The 7799-nt window shown below is 40.5% G+C and overlaps 1 pseudogene; it reads left to right on the top strand.

Annotated features, from left to right (window-relative positions):
• The first annotated feature begins 632 nt into the window (after nt 1-632).
• On the top strand, nt 633-4153 carry LOC110337992 (annotated as a pseudogene).
• Nucleotides 4154-7799: the final 3646 nt, after the last annotated feature.

The raw sequence follows: 7799 nt of genomic DNA, 5'->3' as shown, positions 1-7799 counted from the left end.
TTACAGAGACAAAGTTTGGAGCTGAGATGGAAAAAAGGACCATCCACAGACTGCCCCATCCATGGATTCATCCCATATACAACCACCAAACCCAGACACTATTGCCTATGCCAGCAAGATTTCGCTGACAGGACCCTCATATAGCTATCTCTTGTGAGGCTATGCCAATGCCTGGCAAATACAGAAGTGGACTCTCACAGTTATCTATTGGATGGAACACAGGGCCCCTAAAAAAGGAGCTAGAGAAAATACCCAAGGAGCTAAAGGGGTCGGCAACACTATAGGAGTATCAACAATATGAACTAACCAGTACCCCCACAGAAGTGTGTCTCTAGCTGCATATGTAGCAGAGAATGGCCTAGTCAGCCATCAATGGGAAGAGAGGTCCTTGGTCTTGCGAATTCTATATTTAAAGCGGCACAGGGGAATCAGGGACAGGCAGAGGGAGTGTGTGGGTTGGGGAGCAGGGCAGAGGGGAAGGTATAGGGACCTTTGGGATAGCATTTGAAATGTAAATGAAGAAAATATCTTTAAAAAAAGAACTAAGAAAATAAAAAGAACTAGAAACTGACTATAGTGGTTGCTGTTGTAGTTGGTGGTGGTTTGTTTGTTTGTTTTGTGGTAATCTCAGCATGGACAACCTGGAAGTCACACTATCTCTTGTTCCAGAACAGCTGAGGGAAAAGTGTTTGAGACATACAAAAGGAGACAAGGAGGGGGGAGTGAGGGAAGAAGTGAGGGTGATGTGAGGGAATGAGGGAGTAGAATAGGGATGGAGGAAGGAAGGGAGAGAGGGAAAGAGAAGGGAGAGACAGATAAAAGATACAAGCAAGACTTGATAGATATAGGTAGCTGCTTGTATTCTAATGCTAATTATCTTCCCCCCAAACTGTTTACATGGGACCAGCACATAGCTTCTGGAAACCTGCCCCCTGTTGGTTCTGACTGGTAAATAAAGATGCCATCAGCCAATAGCTGGGGAGGACAGACAGGGGTGAGGTTTTAGGGTTCCCAGCCTTGGGATTGGGGGGAGGCAAAGAGGAGATCCACCATGCTGGGAGAGTGTGGAGGGAAGGAGAGATGCCATGCCTGAGAAGTGTGCAGGACAGAGAGGTAGAGCTGCCATGTGAGGGAGCTGAGAAAGCAAGACCCAGAGGGCATCCAACTGGGTCCAGGGCAGCCAAGGTAGAGAATGCAATTAGTAAGGAATAACTCTGGAATAACATAAGGAATAACTCTGGAATAACCACATGGATGCCAGGCAATGGCCCAGCTATTGAGCTGTTTAAGGCATGTTAAAATATGAAGGCTATGTGTGTGAGTTTCATTTGGGAACATAAGCCTTTGGGGCAGAGCGTGTCCTCATGCCAGGATTTATTAATTAATTAATAATTATTTCAACAGATATAGGCAGAGTTACATAACATTTTGAACACGGGATGGAAATGAATTTTTCATAACAGCAAGGTAGACTTAGTCTTATTAAAGAGGACAAAGCCTTTTTTTTTTTCTTATGTACTTGGGCTTAGTTCATTTAATAATAAGAGGGTAGAGACTTCTTGGCAAAAGAGAAAACAGCCCTACAAATTAATGCTTTACTTAATCTGTTGCTGTTAAGCAACAGGTGTTAATCACCAAAGCCGGCAGATTTTAACCACAGAATAAGCCAGATAGGTTTTAGGTTTTTGTTTGTTTTTTTTTTTTTTCCCACATAAGCAGGTTTATCACTCAACATAGAGCGTTTAAAGGCAAGATGTCATCACTCTCTGCCTGAGTCCAGTCCTTCAAAGGCAAGATGTCATCACTCTCTGCCTGAGTCCAGTCCTTCAACACAGTCCAGACTGGGAAGGCTTCGGGCATAAGTTATATTTATTTTTAACTCAGGCAATCAATACAATTAATTAATCTTTAGTTGGGCTGAAATTATAACTAGCCAATAAATTGAAATGTTAAAGCACAAAACGGATAGAAAGAACAAGAAATAAAAGAAAACACTGACTATCATAATTGCTTTAAATACAGAATTAAACTTCTAAGTCTTAATGAAACAGTTTTAGACTAGTTAGAAATGGGTAGTAGGAGTCACCTATTAATAATGAACCAACCTAAAACAGGACTTTTCTCTGACAAAATCATAGTCATCGTCCAAATGATTAAGAACACGCCACCTGCAAAATTTGAAACACATATATTTGAAGACAGTTAACAAAGTATAAACTATGAGAATATCAAAACACATAAATGAATTCCTTTTCTAATTATTACATTTGCAACATATTAGATCTACATGATTTAGATTTGGCAAACTATGTAAGAAACTCCATTTTCTTGGGCAATCTGCCAGCACAACAAAAGCTCCTTAATTGAGAATCATAAGTAGTATAAATTTATCAGGCAATACTTTAGCTATAATATTGTATAGAAAATAATGAATGGTTTCTAAATATGATGATTTAGTTTGAAAAACTTTTAAGACATGGTGAAATTCTTCCTGTTCCTACTTAGGACATTGGCTTACTGTTTGAATACTTTCTGAATGGAACATTTGTTTCTACATGACTGACTTCAAAATGGAGTTCTGGCAACTTAAATGTCCTTGAGATTTAGAGTCTGTCTATGCAAAGATAAACAGTAACCCATGAATCTACAGTTGTAGATTAAATATTAGTAATTGTAGTTGTAATATTAAAGACATCAAAATATTTAAATATGTAATTGTTGGAGTTATTATTTGGTCATTATTTTAGTATTTATAGGTATTTGTGTACCTGAATAAATTTATGTATATCATGTGTATACAGGATCCTGAAGAAGCTAGAAAAGTGCCTTTGGTCTCTGAGAACTGGAGTTGAAAGTGTTTGTGAGGAAGATTTATGGAGCATGGTGATCTCACCCTCATCAAGGTCAAACCCAGTGCTACAAAATACATTGTGTTACATATTAACCATGCTTTCCTATGGGATCTGATGAATAGGCTTGAAATCTTCAGGAAAAGAAACTCTGTTGTTTACCTGCAAGCAAGTGGAGTGCTAGTAACTAGTGCTAGTCCCTAGCTTCCCTTAACTTTGAAAATTTGTAACTTTGATGCTACATTTGAGACTAAGAAATGTAACCTTCATCTGTTAGAAGAAGGCCCTTCAGTCACCACAGGGCTCACCAGAGAGGATGGGTTCAAGTATTACAGGATGATGCACACTGTGCGCCAGATGGAGCTAAAGGCAGATCAGCTGTATAAGCAGAAAATTATTTGTGCTTTCTGTCACTTGTGCAATGGTCAGGAAGCCTGCTGTGTGAGCCAGGAGGCTGGCATAAACCCCACGAACCATCTCATCACCGCCTATTGAGCACATGGCGTTACCTTTACTCGGGGCCTGCCTGTCTGAGCAATTCTTGCGGAGCTAACAACACGAAGAGAAGGTTGTGCTAAAGGGAAAGGAGAATCAATGCACACGTACTCCAAGAACTTCTATGGGGGCGATGCCATCGTTGGAGGTCAGGTGCCTCTGGGAGCAGAAATTGCTCTGCCCCATAAGTCCAGTGGAAAAGATGAGGTCCGTTTGACATTATATGGCGATGGTGTGGCTGACCAGGGTCCGATATTTGAAGCTTACAATGTGGCAGCATTGTGGAAGTTACCTTGTATTTTCATCTGGGAGAATAACTGCTTTGGCATGGGAATATCGGTTGAGAGAGCAGGGGCCAGCACGAACTACTGCAGAAGAGGAGATTTTATTCCTAAACTATTTTATTCCTAAATGAAATGGCTATCTTGTGTGTCCAAGAGGCAACAAAGTCTGCAGCTGCTTACTGCGGGTCTGGCAAGGGGCCTAGCCTGATAGAGCTACAGACTAACCGCTGCCATGGACATAGCACAAGGGACCCTGGAGTAAGTTGCCACACTCGAGAAGTCCAGGAAGAAGTAAGAGCGACCCTATCACGCTTCTCAAAGATAGACTGGTGAACAGCAATATTCCAAGTGTTGAAGAATTAAAGGAGACTGATGAGGAAGTGAGGAAAGAAATCGAGGATGCTGCCCAGTTTGCCAAGGCTGACCCACAGCCACCATTGGAGGAACTAGGCTATCTACAGCAGTGAGCATCCCTTTGAAGTTCGTGGTGCCACCTAGTGGATCAAGTTTAAGTCAGTCACGTAATGGGAGACTCTTAGATGTACAGGTGTGCCTCATCAAGTGTAAGGAAAAATTTGTGCTCTCAAGTTTGACAGGAAATACCCAGACAACAAAAGTTTTGAAAACATGTAAATTAAGGGAGAGTAAAATTTCAGGCAGTTTGTACATTGGTGTATTCGGTGTATTCATCTGAATAAGAGTGTATTGGATTTGTATAGGATTTGAGATGGGTAATGCAGAGTTTATAACCTTCCTTCATCATATCCTGGATCAGTTACTGAAAGGAAGAACTCTGCCGCTTGGTGGCGTAATCATAGCTATGAATGCCCTCATGGAGGCCTGCTAGGGAAAAATGCAAAGCATAGGTAGAACTCCGGTTGGCACTGGCCATCGTGTCTGGTCAAAGGCTACATAAAGTCATGTGTTTCAAAATAATGGTACTTCAGTCACTTCAAAGGTAAAATGATTTGATTTTCTCCATTTAGACATTTACCAAACATGAAATTGTACTCCTATTGCAGGGTACATTTTTTAATCTTTCACATTTAAGTAATTATACTAGTTTATAAAATATGTATGCTTTATCTTTGCAAAAATTCCTTTCAGATATGTTGACTTTTTAAACACTAGGTCAGTGTTGGCATTACTTACAATCTTGTTTATAAACACATATGCTCTGAAATCAGGCGTGCTTGAATTAAATGAACAAGGGTCTTTCTGAGTAAACGAGGGGTTTGTGTGTGTGCTAACAGAAGCTTTAATCATGAGCAGGTGTAGGGTATTTTTTACTCATTCTCCCCAGCTTGGCTCATTGTGAAGACATGCATTTGTCTTCTGTGCATGCCAGAGCCTACAGAGGAGGACACCACCACTGCAAAGCAGCAATATGCATAAGAAAAGCAAACTTGAAGCCAGCCATCTACTCTTCAAATGTAATCTCTAACTTAAAAACAAAAGCATGTCGCCTTTTTATCTGGACACGGTACCACAGGATGCTAGCAGCTGTATGTAGAGCATTTAAACAAGAGCGTAAAGAAAGAATATCCAAGATACAATCTCCAAAACACAAGAAAATCAAGAAGAAGGAAGACCAACACGTGGATACTTCATTCTTCCCTAAAATAGGGAATAAAATACCTATGAAAAAAGTGTCAGAGACAAAATTTGGAGCTAAGAGGAAAGGATGGACCATCCAGAGACTGCCCAACCCAGGGGTCCATCCCATAATCAGCCACTAAACGCAGACACTATTGCATATGCCAGCAAGATCTTGCTGAAAGGACACTGATATAGCTATCTCTGTGAGGCTATGCCAATGTCTGGCAAATATAGAAGTGGATGCCTACAGTCATCTATAGGATAGAACACAGAGACCCCAATGGAGGAGCTAGAGAAATTACCCAAGGAACTGAAGGGGTCTGCAACTCTATAGGTGGAACAACAATATGAACTAATCAGTACCCCCAGAGCTCGTGTCTCTAGCTGCATATATAGCAGAAGATGGCCTAGTCAGTCATCATTGGGAAGAGATGCCCCTTGGTCTTGCAAACTTTATATGCCCCATACAGGGGAACGCCAGGGCCAAGAATTGGGAGTGGGTGGGCAGGGGAGCAGGGTGGGGGGAGGGTATAGGGGACATTCGGGATAGCATTTGAAATGAAATGAAGAAAATATCTAATAAAATAAATTTAAAAAAAAGAGTGTAAAGAAAGGTGTATCACTTCATGCCTTGCCACCTTGAACCTGAGAAAATGAGCTGTGTTTGCTATGATATAGGAAATATAAATTTCAAAGATAGGGGGAAGCTACCAGCATTTAAAACAAAAGTATTCACATGAAAAAAAATATTATTTAAACTGTTCGGAGGCTCTCTTACCATAGTCTGAGGCGCCGTAGGTCTTCCTTAGTGATATCATTGAGAAGATCAGAAAGTATATCCTCCTCTTCAACAATCTGAAAGATTCAATGTATGGATAAGCAGCTTTTCAACAAGATCATAGGAATAATTTGATTTAGAAATTTACCTTATCTATTGTATTTGCATCCACTCCTTGTAGTTGCAACCAGTCTGTAAGCTCTGTCAGTTCCCAGCACATCAGGGGGTGGTGGGTTCTCTGTACTACCTATAACGATTCCAATTTTGTTTTATTTATGGTCATGTATAAGCATAAAGTGCTTCAAAAGTAACAAAGTGGATGTAAAGATGTATTCCAACAGAAATCTAAATGTGATGTGAAAAGGAAATGAATTAAACTTGTTTGATTCAAAAAATAAAATAAAATAAAATAAAATAAAATAAAATAAAATACTTGTGAGTCTGTGTCACAAGAGTAGTGATTCTTCTCAGACACCAAGCCATCTGACTAGTCCAGTAATTTAGTATCATTAAACAAAACAACTTTATACAGTAAATACATAACACCCAGAGGTACTAAAGTTAGAGAATTCATGAATTGGCTTCAGATCTGATAGGATATTTAAAATTTGCAGTTATTTAATTTCAGTGGATCATATAATCCAAAGTGCTGATACCATCGCTGATTTCACATAGACACTATGAGGATTTAAGGAGATTATGTGTACTAATATTTAATTTCCATAGTATGCTAAATAAACACTCTGTAACCATAATGTACTAGTTCACCTTAAAAAAGTCTACTACTTTTCAGTCACAAGATTTGTACATGGACACTAATTTACATGCCTTCAATTAAGCAATGAAAAGAATTAACTGAAATATCTTCTTTGTTTCTTTTTAATTACCTTTGCCAGGTCTCTGAAAGCTTCCTATATGAGGACTAGCCTTCATGGCACCAGACGATACCATGCAATTTCCAAAACAAGGAAGCCGTCAACAGTTCTTCCCAGCGATGGAAACCATGAACAACAATGACCAATGGTAACACTATGGGTGCAGTAGCAGAGTGTATCACTTTGTGGTAACCAGTAGTTTTCTAATTAGACTTAAGTCCCACTCGACAAAAGGGAAATCATGTCTGATACTGGAAACCTAGTCAGCTACTTGGAGTAGTGAAGCCATGGTTCTTGGAGAACCATGGTTCATGGTGTTTCCAGCACCAGCGATCTCACTGCATGTCCACCCAACTTCTCACAGTTCACTTGCTGCTGAACCTGCTCACATTCCTAGCCATCTAACCCCGTGGCTGGCTGCTGCAGAACCAGCTCAGCGATTCAAAATTTCTGTGGCTAGCTGGGGGGTATTGGGGGGTGCACTCTTGCAAAACCATGCTCCGCTGTGGTTACCTTTCCCTGGAGCTCAGTTGAATCACCTCAAAATAGAAAACACCAGACAATCTTAGTTTGGAATCAACAGATAACACAAATGCTGGGCACGGACTCTATCATCCTAAATTCATCAACTATTCTATTTTAGCTAACTTCTGGTGTCAGACCGTAATGGATTCCCATACTAGGACGTGAGTCCCAAGCCTCCATATTGTCTGCCTTTCTCCACCCATCCAACAGGATGTCCCCTCCTCCAGCCTTCCTTTTTCCTCTCGGGACCAGGAAGGCCTGCCTCCTTCTAGCCCAGGGACTGGCATCTTTTTGTCTTTATTATTTTATCAATTAGGGGGAAATTCCGCCAGAGACAGGGACCATTAAAGGAAACCACAACAAATCAGGAGACCGAGTTGTAGCACCCAGTCTC

Source organism: Mus pahari, chromosome 21, assembly GCF_900095145.1.
Source record: "Mus pahari chromosome 21, PAHARI_EIJ_v1.1, whole genome shotgun sequence".
Lineage (NCBI taxonomy): Eukaryota > Metazoa > Chordata > Mammalia > Rodentia > Muridae > Mus > Mus pahari.
The sequence above is the reverse complement of the archived record's forward strand: the minus strand, read 5'-3'. Positions and strand labels throughout refer to the sequence as shown.